Here is a 16,180-nt window from a genome sequence, read left to right as displayed (position 1 = left end):
ACAGGTTGCAGGCAGAGGGAGCAATGCTCACTGGGCAGTCCACTGGTGGGCTCCCAGGTGGGAAAGGCCTTTGGGACAGACACTGTCCTGACATATTCTTTAGGCCAGCAACTGATACCCCTTAGCAGACTATGTGCTACCAACACAGAAATACTATTCAAGTTATGCCCTTGAATAATAAGCGACAACCTTACCTCCTCAGGAACATCTCTGTGCTCTCTCACTGTGAACAGCCAATGTCAACTCACCAGGACACCAGACTCTTGACTTTCATTACGGTAAATTATTCACAGCAGAAGTGTCATTTTAGCAGTGTAAATTCCCTACCATTATAAATATTTTCAGATCATGACTTCGCTTTTCTTATACCTGTGGTGTCTTTAGACCACACTGGTCTCCTCACCTTTAGGCTACATTTGGTCCCTACCTTACTGGAAGACAAAAAAATTCACAGGAGCTCTCTCAAAATCTTCAGTAGAAGCATTAATATTGATTTCTTACTGAACAGTTCTTCTTCCTATTCCTCCAAATTGTCTTCTCCTATCAGAAGGCCCAAGTATGTGCCCACTCCATCTTCAGAATAATCAATATATTGATACAGAAGTGAATGCCTTGAAGGAAATCTTTTCAGTGCTTTAATACTCTGACTTTTCCCTATGGCTGTTTGAACTAAATCCATTCTAAATCTTAACTTTGCTTCTGTACCAACGATTTCCAATTTAAAGGCTTTGCATTGACAATTACACACACGCAAGCAAATACCCGTGCATGCATCTCCATTAATATTCTAAGAGATACTTGACTCCTTTAAGATTCTTCCCAAAACCTTTTATTATTTTCCCACAATGCTGTGAGGTTACCAATTAACCCTACTGCAACATCACTTTGTCCAATGTTCTTAGAAGCTTTTCTCTCTACACAACAGTCAGGATGACATCATCACAGAACCACACGTTAATCTCCCCGTATGCAGATACAGAACCCTGGCTGGGCTATAACCATGCTTTTTGCTAACTTAGGGATGGAAACACTATGACTTATACACAACTTATCCTCTTACCCACACTTATTTCCTTGGTTCAGAGCAGCACTGTTGAGCCACGCCCTGAGAATCATCACTGTATCTTCAGTGATCTGATCAGCAATGCCAGCACTATCAGGTAATACAGATTTGGCACATTAAGGAAAGTGAAACAGCCCCAGGAGAGCAGATAAGCGTATTGTAGCAGCTGGGATACACCTTACTCCCATCTCCCACAGCATGCCACCCCTGAGATGGCAACAGATGGAAGCACTGCTTGCAGGCCAGGCTTCGTGCTGTCAGCTGCCCCACGGCATGGACAAGGGCAGCAGATTAAACCACTGCAGACAAGACACAGCCCAAAGTCTGCAAAGGGCTTATCCTCCCCTCAGCTCACACCAAAGCAGAGGCTAGAGCCCCCAGGTGACCCCCACACCCCAGTTTACAGTCAGCCTTCTGGGAGGCTACCTGGATGCTGATCAGGACTGTGCCAGCCATCACTTGTGGGTGATAGAAGGAAGATGAGAAGCAGTCCTTTGCATAAGCCCTGGCTGCTCCCCTGTTTTTGCTAGTAGCAAATCTTTGCTTTCTCACTTTTAGCATTCTTTTAATTGAAATCACCTGCAGTGTCCAGCATTTCCTAACACACCTTTGTTCATTGGGATAAATGCATATTTCTGTGCTCCGGTCAAAAATGAGACTTTTTCCATGATCAAAGGAACTGGAAATTTCGTGTTGCATACATAAATCACTACAGAAATGAAAATAAGTTTCCTACATGAGAATGAAAAGACAGAAACCTTCCTACATAAACACGAGAAAATAGACACTCAAGTCACATACCGAGCATTTTACAGTGGCTTGGGAAAGGAAAGGAATATAAAATTGGAAGTTAACATTCCTCATGGAATGAGATTAGAGATATTTATTTTATGCTCTACTTGAAATATCATAGTAATTTTCATCTGCACTAATAAAAATAAATCAGAAGCTGATCTTCCATGCACTAAAATTACCATTTCATGCAATAGTCACAATGTTTCTGAGACATATGTGCCCTTTGGAAGCCATGCCACAAATAGAACTGAATTTAAGGACTGCTGTGTGCACAAATTTATGACATCAATTCTTTCCAAAGCAGAATATTGTTGTGTACAAAATGCCATGTGGGCAGCTACAAAAAAGCATCCAGCATCTAGTAAAGACTCTTAGCTTTCAGGAGAAAAACAAGACTGAAACTAAAAGAAATAATCACATTGCATGATACCAACTATTGGGTGACCAGCAGAGCCCTGTTGGGAGAACGCTCGTCCACCAGACAGGAATTAATGGATTCACAAGCAACACGTCTGCAGCCCAGCCTCTCACAACGAGGCACATTTGCAGAGCAGGATACAACTTGCTGCTAGACAGGAGAAGTTCAATATTCATTAACCAAAAGAGCCCCCACTTTGTGCTGCTGTCTGCAGTACAAATCATCCGCCTGTGGGTTTTGTCAATCCCGTCACCCGCTGTTTTGTGACCGCTGTACCTAAAGACACCACGCACTGCATCAATACCCCCAGCCCTCAGCTGGGGCGTTTTCAGAGGCAGAGTCCAAAGCTGGGAAACTGCAACAGCTTTTTGGAGTGATGCAGACAGAAAATGCTGGAAAGACAAAAGGTCATATCTCAAATTCACATACAGCAGCTCCTTCGCACAATAGCTTGCTCTTTTTCAGATGAGCTACACGAAAGGAGAGGACTGAAACCAGCAGCTGTCCCTTGGGAGATTGGCTCCGAATCCTCCCAGGTAGCTCTGCAGCAGGCTGGCAAGCACCTGCTTTTTCTTTTGCAACTTAGGATGGTAATGCATTCAACTGTGCTAAAGCAAAAGCATCAGGCACATAGATTTTAAGGAGATAATATGGCAAAGGCACAGGGATTTGATGTAATCATACAGAGATGCAGGCAGGAGCCACTCCTTCCTTGCTCTTTACTCTCCACTGTGCCCATTGTTATGGCAGATAGAAAAGGCACAGCACTATTGCTTCAGATGATGGGGATGCTGGGGTACCTCCTCAGCTGCCCGAGACATGCTGCTTCTCATGACCCAAACTCAAGCCCAGATTGCCCACTGACTCCTTCACTTTTCTGGGAGTTGCATTCTGGTGTGCAATGCATCGGATGCACAGAGGTTCACTAGCAAGCATCATCAGGTGGAAGTCTAGGTTTCTCAAGAAGTCAAAGACAACCTGTCTTACATGTGTCTGTCTGCCTTTCTAGTGCTCAGCTCAGCATGACGTCTTGGTAACACACAGATGCCCAGGGAGCTCAGCCAAGCCACAGATGGGAGATAGTTATAGTAGAGCCCCAGTGCCACACAGCAATCAGAAAAATCCTACTGCCAAGCCTCTAGAAGTCACACACAAGAGATTTCCATAACCATCTCTCGGTCCCTGTGAGCAAACAGTCCCACCAGAGGCACAGGTCACGCTGGAAAACAAACCCACCAATCTGCAGTACTCTGCAGACATCTTCCTAACACCTCCAGGCCTGACATCTGCTTTCTCCCAGCATTGACAATGCTTGATGACTTGTGTTTCCTCTCTTCTCTGTATGCCTGGAAATGCTCTTCCATACCCAGCTATATCAGCCTTGTCACCATGCTCCAAATAACTCATATGAATGTCTTGCATTTTTCAAGTGGTGTCATAAAACACAGGGCTGCACACACCACAAACACTGACATATTTCACTAATACAATCCAGTAGCAACTTATGAAGAATATTTATGCGGCTCTTTATTATTTTCTATGAAAGGTAAATGACCCTTTTGGTGAAACGGTGACTTGTGCTGACAGCATCTTTGTTTTTAGGAAAAAATACCAATTGAGGTAGGTTTAGAAGTTAACTCAAGGGTACAGATTTCTCTGGTCTTGGCAGAATAACAACAAACTTCTCTTCTTCCAAGGATTTTACTGTCATTCATCTTTCAAGCTGGTCTTGCTAAGCTATTTATTTCACACAATAATTAGTAGTAATATGAATGAGCTAAAGATGCATATAAATAAGATCTATATATTGACTAAATGAGGCTTTAAACACAACCTGCCATGATCTAAGTCACCTCCTCAATATACTTTTGTGGCTAAAGGTCAAATATTTCTAAGTGAGGAAATGAGTGACTTTGCTTATTAGTGCAGGGCTGAGACTAAGCAAGGTTAGCTGCACGTGCTGATCTGCTAAAGCACTCCCAAGCTGAGGAAGCAGTAACATTTAGATGTCTGTCCAATTAAATGTTCTTAATTGGTGTGCAGCTAATTGATGTAGAGTGGTTTTGTCGTGATGTTAGCTGTTGATGAACAATTAGGTAGAATGCAGCATTAATTCTTTCTCTAACTACCGAGGGAGGCCAACATGTTCAAAATCAAGTGAAAGAACCCAAACCTAAGCAGGGCAGTGTGATACCAGTGTGCACCATCTCATGAGGAAGAAAGCCAAGAAACCAGCACCCGTTCCCCAGCACGCCAACAGCAGGAGATCGCTGCAAGGCTCCCAGCCCAAGCAGGTGAGACACCAAAACCTCATTTCTTCATGCTTGCACATTGCTCACTGACAGCAATAAATCCCATTCAAGGCCAGACTAAGGCGGCTCTTCATCAGGTTACTTTTTTTCCCCCCTTTTTTTCTTACATGTTTTCTGGTATTTTACCTTTTTTTTTTTTAATACTATTTTAGAAAAAAATTCTGTTGGCATTTATTCAGATATTTCACATTAGCTCACATCCTTGCAAAAACATCTCTTCTATCGCTAATACTGAAACCAGCCCTCTTCTGCTCTGCCAGAAAAACAACCTTCCAATATTTAAAATCAGGAATTATCTGAAGTAACTGGAAGGAAAGTGGGGAAACTCATCCCCCTTCTCTGCTCTAGATTACCTTGGGGTCTCTGGCCAAAACCAAATGAAAAGCCCAAGTGACGCTCTCCCACACACCTTATCCCTTGGAGGCAGTATAAAAACAAGACTTGCTTACTGAAACAGCAGTATTCACTACTTTCCCTACAGTTGTTCAGCCCCCCTGCCCACCCCTGTGGGAGGCTGCTGGCTGCTCCTGCCTTCAGACCAGATGCACTTTTCCCAGTGACATCAGTGCAAGTTCCCCAGGTCCCCCAGGCTGTCTGCGAACTGCACCTGGAGGAGAACAAACACCAAGTTCCCATCGTCACTCAGATGCTGGAAGACCATTTGCACGCCCATATTTGCTGAGTTTCTCATTCTTTTCCAATGGAAGATCACAATCCATCTTCAAGCTATGGTGGAGGCTCTCCAATAAAGAGAGCTTTCTGCAGCAACCTCAGTGAAACGTGGGGAGCAGACCAAGTTACTATGGGACAGGGCAGCACACCCCACCCCCTGGCTGCCTTTCGGAGCCCAAAGGAAGAGTGATGCAAGACTCAGGGGAGCAGGATGGCTTCAGGGAGCCAGCACTGCACTCTCGTTCTCTGCTACATCACACAGCACCCTTAGACAAGTCCCATAATCTCACTGCCCCACTGTTTCCGGCCATCAGAAGTGGATAACAGCCCATCTCTAGCAGGGGAGGACGCCTTGATAAATGTACTAATTATCACCTGACACCCCACCCAGCAGGCAAGAAAAGATAGGCCATTTATTTGCCTAAAAATCTTGCAATTATAAAATTACTACTTGAGAAGTCCGCAAATCAGAGACCTGGAACCTGGTTTAATTAAATCAATTGGAATTACAGCATTAATTTACAACAAAACTCAGATCTAACAGGAAACAGTTTATATTGACCGGCATTCAAAATCCTTTCATACACTGAGAGCAAATGCGTTTTTATTATTCTTAGCACAGCAGAAACTGCCATGAAAACTGCTCAGCAGTGCTTCCACGGCGAGCAGCCCGGCCAGCCCAGCTGCACCTCCGCTGCTCCATTTGTCATCTCAATGCACCATTTGTTCCTCCAAACACCGATCATCTTACACAAAGCAGTTGTCATGCGTCTTCCCAGTCCTCACCATTTCAAGCACTACACATTCCACTCCACACATGCTCATAAAAATCACTTGCCATAAGAGCTTTAAATGGTCCTTGTCAAAACATCAAAATAGAAGGTGTTCAAGACGGAACCTCAGATTTCTCTTGCTGCTTGCAGGAACAGCCGTAAGACACACAGCCCTGTACAATGGGCTTTTCTTTTTGCAGCATACCGCTGAGACCCCGGGATGTGGCTCGAAAAGAAGCACGCCAGGTGGGGAGGAGAGACAACAACCTTTAATAACCCCATGCACAGGAGGAAAACCTGTCAACCCGTAACAGAAACCACAAGGAAGTGACTTAAAGTAGTTCAGTAGTATTTGTTCAGCGGTTGTCAAACACCAACATTTGTCAGGCAATCAATGCTGATGTGGAAAAGCTCATTTCATCCTGCCAAACACAGAAGGCCAGAGTCTGTTTTCCATGAAGAACAAACTTTGAACAATTCCAATGGATGAGAACAAGACTCTGGGTTTATCTCAATTTAACTGACAAGCACTCTCAATCTCTGAAAAGCTCAAACCTCTACCAGATCTTATGTTGTGCAGACAGCAATTGCTCATTTATTGATAGCAAAGAGCTGTGGATCAAGTCTTAATATTTGCTAATATATCTGGCTGAAAGCAGACTTTAATGGTCCAATCCATCTCCCGTTACCAAGAGAGGATTAGGTCACTTTAGCAGAGCTGCATCAAGTGGCAGCGTTAGCATCTGATCAGGAAAAAAAAACATTTTGTGGACCAACTAGTTCTTACTGACTGCATTTTGTCTGTTAAGAAATCTCCAAATCTAAGCTGTAACAGACAATGCCAGCTATACTGCTGTGCTATTTAAAAAAAGTGTTGAGAAGTAGAACTCCAGCTCTCACTCAGTCGGGTGTCATTGAGCAGTGACCCTGGTGAAGCCAGGGGAGCTCCAGGAACATAAATATGAAGTGACAAGGAAAGCCAGCCTACTATTCACATCACATATTTCATGCTTCTTTCTATTTCACAATAATACACCAAGTTAAGCTGCTTATTAGTTGGGCACATTCTCTCCTAACCGCAGCCAGATTTGTATTTTATGCTGGGCTCACATCAATACTGACTGCCCTTTAATCATAATACTGCTGTCATTTGTGGTTCCCCTTTGCAAGATACTTGCTCTAACACACAAACTGCACAGCTGTTAACACTGCTGCAGCCCAGAAGAGAAAGGCACAAGGAAAGCCAAGAGAAGGGCTTTATTGTAACCATCCCTGTTCATACGGACCTCTTGCACATTTTCCTCGAATATTCCTGTTAGCCTATATGATGTTGTGGCATCTGCTTCCAAGCCACTCAGCACACCAATTTGTCAATAATGATCTTCCTGACATGAATTAATAACAGCTAATCGCTATGCAATAAAGAACAAAAGGGGTTGTTGCACAAAAGGTCTTCCACAAAATGACAAAAAAGCACAAATGCTTTTTATTAGCAAGATCACTAATAGCTGCTCCTCATCTGATCTGTATGGATTTGAGAAACATTTAGTATCAGTTAATGAAATTACCCCAGAAAACACAACTCCCAAAACAGCATTTCAAAACACATACCATAGCCTGGCAGCTTATGAATGAAATGCTCCATAGGAGTTTGTGTACATTTATTATTTACTACACCACATTAAGAAATAAGACTGCAAACGACAAGCTGATGCTCTTCCAACTGTGTGCACTACGTAATGATACGTGCTACCAGGGCTTTGCTATCACCTCCTGAACAGCTTCTCATTGGAGACAAACAGAAGGATCCAAAGGAGCCAAGCCACCTCTAGCACCCAAGTAATAAACTGCAGCTACTCTGCTTTTATAAAGTGTTATCAAGGGTGTTTTAAAGCAATTGAAAATAGCATTTCAGATGGTTGTTACACATATAACATACGCACGCACTGAATGAAAGCACAAATCCCATCCCTGACATGCACAGGAGGCTTGTGCTGCTGGCAGCCTCCATGGAGGCAGTAAGGATCAGGAAGCTCTCCCCCGGCTCACATCCCACCTTGCTCTACTCCAGATCTTGCTTTCAGCACCCATCCTAAATTCATACAAAATCTGCTCACCTTGCAGAGGCAGACATTCATATCTGACAGCTCACATAGGACCAAAGAGCCAGGTACACCACAGGGTGGTAAGAAGAAAGTCCTTTCCCTAAGTAGCCAGCAGCTCTTGTTCTTAATTTGCAAATACCCAGGTTCAGAGACTGCCCCTGACTTCTGAAGAACTGCTCACATGCCCCAAATTCTTCAGCAAGTTTTGAAATACCTGCAAGGCCATAGGTTAACACTATCATAATGATGTATTTTGAATAGGAGAAAATAAAGAGCATTCTAAGCTGTGATCTTCCAAACCTTGCTGGTTTCCTGTCTTGGTTGCATTGGGCACTTTTGATGCAGCAAGCATTATTGAGGGCACAAACTGAGTTCCAAAACAAAACACACACAAAAGCCCCACACAAAACTGAAGCAATCACTAAAAACATTCCAGCATAGAACTGCTTGATTCTGTCAGATCAGGTCTTTGTGGTCACGTGCCATGACCCAAAAGTGTCAATAAGAGAAATTAACTACTTCATCCGTCTTTCACTGTGCTTTTTTTCTGCTAATAGGTATTGTAGCTTATCCTTGACCTTTGAGGAAAAACACACACACCTCCCACTGTGTCTGTGACCCAGGTGACAGTGTGAAGGGGGAGGGTCATGTCAGAAATGCCCAAGCATCTTCAAGAATCAAAACCACTTGTGGCAGCTCCTGCTGTTAAACAGCTGGATGGAAAATAGGAAAATATTACCCAAGTAAAAGGGACCCAACCAACCCATCTTAAGGCTTCATACTTACAACCCAATGAGTTCTGCTAGATCCACTGTTTGCAGCTGCATCCCTAACCTTGGTGAATTATTTCATACTGTGTCACCCTAACAGCAAAATCATAAGTGACCCACGTAGCTGCTACCTCAAACTCTTCTCTGCATGCAGATAAAGAGCTGCAGAGTTTCTGTCTGAATAAGATGACAGAATTGAATGAAGCAATGGGAAATATCAGAAGACCTCAATCGTTCTTTGCTCTTCCCAGACCTGCTGGGCACAGACCCACAGAACAACTTGCCTTTTGCCTGCACCAGCATGGAAAGTTGCAGCTTCCTGCACTTGTGGCTCTCTCTTCTATCTGCTCTGATTTGTAGACAATAAATTCTCTAGAACGTGAGATCCAAGCCTCAATGACCAGACCCTACATGCTGCACGATGTTTATACACATGCACTGGAGCAGACTGTATGTACATATTCAAAGTTGCTGTAATCAGGAAATGAGCCATGTGTAAATGATGGCACGTTAATTTTTTTTTTATAGCTTAAATTAGAATCTTTGGAATTTCACAGCCAGAGACGTTTAAATAGGTCAGAAAAATGTGATAATCACACTTAATGATCGCACTCACATGCACTGCATCAGAACTAGGAGTGGGGAAACCTGAGCAGAATGGATATGAACTGCTGGCACAGCCAAAAAAAGCATGTAGCAAACCTCAAGTGATTTTGATACCAAAAACAAACACAGCTCAGGCCAGAAGCTTTTTCCTTTTGGTCCTGCATTGAGCTGCAAGACTCCATGAGATCAGAAATTAACTGCTGTGCCTCTGTCGCTTCCTTTTAGCCAGCTCTACAGATTAGCAAAGGCTCCAGGTTTGACCCCTTATAACTGGAGAGCACGTAGTGATGAAGAGAAAGCACTACATACCTGAGGAACATGCTTTATTATTTATCCACACCCATCTCACCGCTGGCATACCTCAGCATTTTTTTTAATGAGCCAAACAAGAACCCACAGAGCAATCACAGTAATCATGTAGGCTCCAAATCAGGGGAGTACCTCTAAGTTCAGATGCATGTCTATGTTCTCTTTACACCAACTGGGCTGTATGGACTATAAGCCTAATGGAAGCATTGTGGAAAGACTGAGAATTCCAGGGAAATACACCATAGCTGCTTATTAATACTGTCCTGCCAAACTGCTGAGACACAACCAAAAAGCTAAACCAAGAAAAAAAAAAATCTGCTATATTTTGTGTCAAACTGAGGAAACAAAGTCAATGTTTGTCTACTGTGAAAGTACAAAGTCAGCAGGGGAGACTGCTTGGAAGCTTCTAAGAAAGCTACAGAGAAATGTTTTTTGGTTTCTTTTTTTTCCTACAGTCAAAATTGGCTCCTGAAAAACAAAGCAAGGCAAAAGATGAAAGGCTCTCTTTTCTGAAGCCAAAGATGAAGAATACAAAGAATATTAATGACTAACAAGTCTGCCCGTAAATGCCATGAGCTCAGTGGTGGTAGGGACAGAAAGGAAGATCAGGTCTGCTATTAATGAAGTTTCTGATCTAACGAGCAGTGATGAAGGCTGATGGGGTCATTATGATTCCATAGCATTAGCTGAGAAGAACACAGGTTCCCTATGAAGGATAAAGGGAAAGATGCCATTACAGACACAGGAAAGCTCAGGATGACCGTGGGTGTCTCACAAAGCATGGAGCGGCAGTAAATACCCATCTCTCCTTCCCACCCCTGTGTACGCACAGGTGTACCAGATGTCTGTCCTGCAGGAGATTGAAGAGTTGTTTCAGATGTGTCACGTGGCTTATATGGCACTTCTAGTCAATCCAGTCACAAGATATATTTTCATGAATCGCATTTCCCAAAGGAAAGCTTCAAAACAGAGAGCTTTGCCTTCATCATGATTATTGAGTGCAGTGTGAGCCTGCCCAGCCACCGCAGCTCCCCAGGACGCTGACATTCCCCATCACAGGAGGGATCTGTTGACCAAGGGCAGAGCAGCACAGAGGCTGTACCCCTCATCTCTGCACCACCACACAGCATCAGCACAAAGCACAGCCCTCCGCAGCTGACATTCACCCATTTGCTTCTGAGAAATTCTTTGAACTTCAGGAAACAAAGCAAAACAACACTGTGGAGAAAAAGAAAAAGCCAAAAGTGACACTAAACAAACTTGAGATTTGGAAACAGATTCATTTGCCAGCTCATAGGCATACACACCTAATGTGTCTATATTTACATGCTAGACTCTCCACTCCATAGAGGTATTCTGAATATTTTTTTTTTTTAAATCAGCAAGAACTCAACCATCACCGCACCTGCAGGAGAGAAGTTGGAAAAAATCCCCCCAGTCTAAGATGTGACCATTCAGGTTAAAGTAACCTCCAGTCTGCAGCTCTCCTTACAGCAAGACAGAGCCAGAGCAGATAAAAGAAAAATTATATTTAACATTCTTTTCCTTGACAGGCCATTGCGAGCTCCTGCACACGGTCTGTATTTTGGATTGGAATCTGATCCAGTAGATGATATGACAAACACTTGTGTTAACTTTGGAGGCTGTAGGATGGAAATTTGGGGAGTGTGCTTACAGTGTAAAAGCTGGCAGTGTTCAACCAAGTGCTGCCATAGAGCTGCTTCCCCTGTCCTCCAGGGCCAGGTATGCAAAGCTGCAGATTCCATGCCCAGCTCTGAGTGACACACAGCGGCCTCAGCAGATCACTGAGTTCTCTCAGCATCTGTCTGAGAAATGGGAATAACAACACATCCCCGCGGCATCATAAAGGCTTCCTAATGCTTGCAAGCACTTTGTAGATAAGGAACATCGAGACAGCAGTTGGCAGAAGGATTTTGGGCAGGCAGACAGACATAAACCCAAGCACTCACATTATATATGCTTTCAGACAAGCACAGCAGCAGATCAGTTCCCTGTATTTAGTGGTTGTGGGCTTCATCCTCTCAACATACTGAGCACTGCCTTTGATCCAAAAAATGAGTCCAGGGAGAATATTCACATGGTTAATGTTAATCATATGCTCAAATTCCCTGGATTTATAGAGAGTAAAAGAGAAAAGGGCTCCCCAGCTCCAAAACAAATTACCCGAAGTTACATTTAGGACATAAGTAGACATTCAACCAGCAGAGGAAAGGCCTCCGCTATGCACCTGCTGGATGTCTGCATCACTGAAGAAACACACAGGTGGGAAAAGCATCTGGGTGAGTTTGTTGAGACAAACCTTTCCTAACATCACCAACATGATGCTGTTGGAAAGAAGCACCCCAGAGCACATGAACAGTATGCTCAGGCAGAAAACATCCTTGAGCGAGGAAAGGTGGAACAATAAACAAACGAAATTTGCTAAGAAACCCTTCTTAAACATACATTTAAACTTATGATTATGAATCAATTTCCTAAGCCCATTAATTACTGCATGCAGTGAGAGAATAGTTCTCCCAGCAGACAGGCACTGCCAGCAGGAGCTCACAGGCACTGCACAGTGCTTGCAGCAGGCATGGGCAGCACCTTCGGCATCATCACCTCAGCCCTCTACATCAGAGAGGACCTAAACACTAAGCAAAAAGCTTTCAACCCTCTCTCCCCTTAAAGCCTTGTTTGTTTAAAGCACACGGCTCATCTCTCTTGCCTTGTTTCTCTGAAATATCTGACTCATTCTTAAATCGTGCTGAACTCCCGGCCCAGCTAACGGCCTGGGGCTATGCACCCCTCCTACACTGGCTGGCCAGGAGGTGCAGCAGGGTCTCCTCGTTCCCTGCAGGTGCCTCAATCACTCCAGCAAGGACACGGCAGCACTTTGGCACAGGTGAACCCAGCACAGCTGAAGGTACTCACAGCATCAGGTGAGCTGAGCTGCACGTGGTCACACACGCACTGCCGCACTGCCGGAGAACAAAAAGTGCTTCAAGCTGCGTTCCTAACTACAGCACAGACGTATCCCTCTCCAGATCAGTGTCAGCAGCATAAACAAATAACTGGCTTCCAGAGACGATTTTCAGAACTCTGTTCAACAAGAACACATAGCAAGAAAAGCCTCAGGCAATTAAAGGACGTCTATCCAGTGCTTGATTGCTCCAACAGATCTGTAAACATTACCCAGCTTACTCACAGCAGCATCACGCTTCGCCAGCAATGCGAGAATGATAAACCACTCTGTGCCCAGCCCAAATCACACAGCACGCTCAATGAATAAGGCTCTTGACTATCTCAAAGGATTTTTTAAAAATATTTTAAGATTATTACCCCAAAATTTGATTAAATAACACTAAGTTCTTTCAAGCATAACTAGGTGAAGTGATTTATGGTATAGTAGAAATGTTTTCTCAACGAATGACTTCTTGTGAGGCGCGCTGTGTTTCAACAGCACTCACCACTTTTAGCTTAATAAACCAGGGGGAGCTATAGCAGTCATTTCCAAAGGGTTAACAATGTAATTATCTTCCTTGGTTGACTGAATTAGAACTATACAAAGTGCTGTGCTTCAGAGCAGACAGAAGCGTACTCCTACCCTCACCTGCCCTAACCCAAAACTGACAGGGGATGAAATTACACTGCTGGGTGAAGCTGCAAGAAGTCCAGGCGAAGTCAGCACAGCAGTAGAAATGCTGGTTTTGTCTTCCATTGAGAGACACTTCGCTATCCCAAGGTTTGTAGGTACTACAGAACACCACAAAACAGCAGTGAGGAAATTCCTGGGAGAGGGACCCAGAAGACACCACTGTGACTCCCACAAACAGCAACATCACATTTCACAATGGAAGGTAAATTGCAAGGCACAGCTTCAAGCCTGTGCAGTCTCAGAACATCTCTGACAACAAGCTAAAACCACTCTGACGTCTCCAGTGCCTTTTCTTCATTCTGTAGCATCACCCAGGAGGACTGCTCTAACAGATCCTTCATTCCTAGCAGCGTTTCTCTGGCTAGAGTTTTGATTCATCCTTCGCTCTACCATGTCTTCCTTGCAGTTTAGAAAAACTTGAGGATGAAAATAATGAATGCACTCCACACATCAGCCGTTTACCCAACCCTTCTTTATCCCAAGCAGCCCACTCCTCTCATCCATAACAAAGTAAGCAAGGATAATGCACTCCTGAAAAGCAGTGGCAAGGAGCATTGCTCTGTGCAGAAGCAGCAGGAGATGCCCCCGGCTGCACCACAGAGCAGTTATCCTACAGCAGGGGCTGAGCCTGGCAAGTCTTGCTGGAATAGACCTGTTGGCTTAGGAAGAGCAATTAACTTCCAGTCTAATTTCCTTCTGATCTAAGTCCAGAATGACTTCCATTAAATCAATTACTGACATGGTGTCACTCTGGATCGTGGCCTCAAATAGAGCTTGTGAAATACAGGCTTTATTACATCTATTCTAATACATTCTTTTAAACTAGGAAATACCTGTCCAGGAAATATCTTCTGTGTGATACACACATCAGTATTTTAGATTTTAGCAACAACACGAGGCGTACCAACGCTCCTGCCTGGAAATCTCAGGGGCAGGAAATTGCCTTAATAGACCATCAAGTCCAAAGAATACAACCTGGACACAGTTCCTCCTCCACGCTTCTCTGTTCCCCCTAACCTCTCAGTGTTTCACATTGTACCAGAGCATCCTGGAGGACCAGCACCAACACAGAGCACCAAACCCCCTGAGCTACGCTGTGTCACCAGGAATACCCTGGCTATCAAAGCCCGCGCTGATGGGCAGTGCAGCTGCTCCCATGCCCTGGTAATTAGGTGCTATGGACACGCTCCTGCTGTAAGCACATCTTTGACATAACATAGCATGACAATTTCTTCAGAGCCACAGAAACGCACTGCATACAAATAAACCTGAATGCTGAAACCATTTCATTGTTCATAAGAATATGCACACTGCACCTGTTACGACCAAGGGCACTGCCTGTGCCTCAGAACTGATGAATTCAGCCTCCACCAAACCTGCCTAGGAGCACTGTTAAATTCCAAGAGCAAATAAAACACCGCAAAATCATTTTATGAAAATAAATCCTTACCAGATATACAGGGAGAGATCTTTAAATCCGACCTGAGGAAAACAATTCACAAACTGACATTTTTCCCTGAGCTTCTCTTACGACCGCGGAGTCAGTTTAAATTAAATTTAGCCGAAAGCAAATAACTCTCGGACTGACAGCGCTGAAGTCCCAGCCCGGAACAGCTGCCGGGGAGCCCAGCCCAGGACTCCGAGCAGGGGGAGGCAGGACGGTGCGCGCTGCCCGAGCCGTACGGGAGCAGCCCGCGGGGAACCGCTTCCGCAGTGCCCGGAGGGAGCCGGGAGCAGGTGGCAGAGGCGGGCGGGTCCCCACCGGCAACAGCCGCAGAGCACCGCCGGGTTTTTAGGTGGGAAGGAAAAGCGGGAGGGGGACGCGGAGCTGCGGCAGCGCGGCGTTGGGGGCGGGGAGCGGGGCTACTCACCGAGCTACGCGCGGCTGCTGCTGCCCCCGCTGCCGTCCATGGGGGCGGTGGGGCGACGCGAGCCCGCTGCGGGCGAGAGCCGCCCCGCGATCCGCCGCATCCGCGGAGGAGGAGGAGGCGGCGGTAGAGGAGGAGGAGGAAGAGCAGCCCGCGCCGCACCGCCCCGAGCCCCAACGCAGCCCGGCCGCAGAGCGCCGCCTGCCCGCCGCGTCCGGCACGGGACCGGCTGCGAGACGAACGAGGGCGGCCCGCGGGGCAGGTGCAGCTCCAGGGACGCGGCACAGCGCCGGCGACACGGCGCAGCTCCGGCAGCTGCAGCGCCCCGGGGCCGTGCCAGAGCTCGGGCAGGGAAGGAAGGCGAGGAAAGGCGTAAAGCGGCTGTGCGTAACGTGGCCGAGCATCGAGCCGCCCCGCGAGGGCTCCTAATGAAGTACAGCTGTTCCCTGATATAATTATAGCGTCCTCCTCTTGGTAATTGGCTTTGGCAGTTGTGCTGATCAGAATCCTCTCGGTGCACCTTTGGCGCAGCCCCTCCTTGCTCGAGGCAGAGACCGCAGCCAAACCCTGTCCTCGCCTCCCTGCAGACCCACAGTGTTTAGGAAAGGCCCTGTGTGTCCGGCCCCCCGAACCCCACGGTTAGAGAGCTGTGACTTTGATGGATGCCTTTGGCTCCCAAATAGCGAAAATAAGGGATGGTGTTTATTTATTTATTTATTTCTGAAAGTATACGTCCTTGGAAAAGCAAAATGACTGGGCTAGGCGTAGAAAAAGAGGGCATGGCATTTCAGATTTACAAACAAAAGGTTATTGCAAATGCTCAGGAAATGC

The 16,180-nt window shown here is 45.5% G+C and overlaps 1 protein-coding gene and 1 long non-coding RNA gene across 2 annotated transcripts in view; one reads left to right on the top strand and one right to left on the bottom strand.

Moving 5' to 3' along the window:
• The window catches only part of RASGEF1C (RasGEF domain family member 1C), a 71,335-nt gene extending 55,807 nt beyond the window's left edge, over positions 1–15,528 (bottom strand). Inside the window, exon 1 of the mRNA XM_031598344.2 lies at positions 15,353–15,528. The gene's annotated coding sequence lies outside the window, so the exon portion shown is untranslated. The remainder of the gene's footprint in view (positions 1–15,352) is intronic.
• LOC149915918 (uncharacterized) lies at positions 17–9,620 on the top strand. The gene is made up of 3 exons (XR_016471482.1): positions 17–1,160; positions 4,410–4,570; positions 5,070–9,620. It is a non-coding gene; the product is annotated as an uncharacterized LOC149915918 (long non-coding RNA).
• Positions 15,529–16,180: the final 652 nt, after the last annotated feature.

Source organism: Phasianus colchicus, chromosome 15 (assembly GCF_987193195.1).
Source record: "Phasianus colchicus chromosome 15, bPhaCol1.hap1.1, whole genome shotgun sequence".
Lineage (NCBI taxonomy): Eukaryota > Metazoa > Chordata > Aves > Galliformes > Phasianidae > Phasianus > Phasianus colchicus.
Note: the sequence above shows the minus strand (reverse complement) of the source record. Positions and strands in the feature narration are given on the sequence as shown.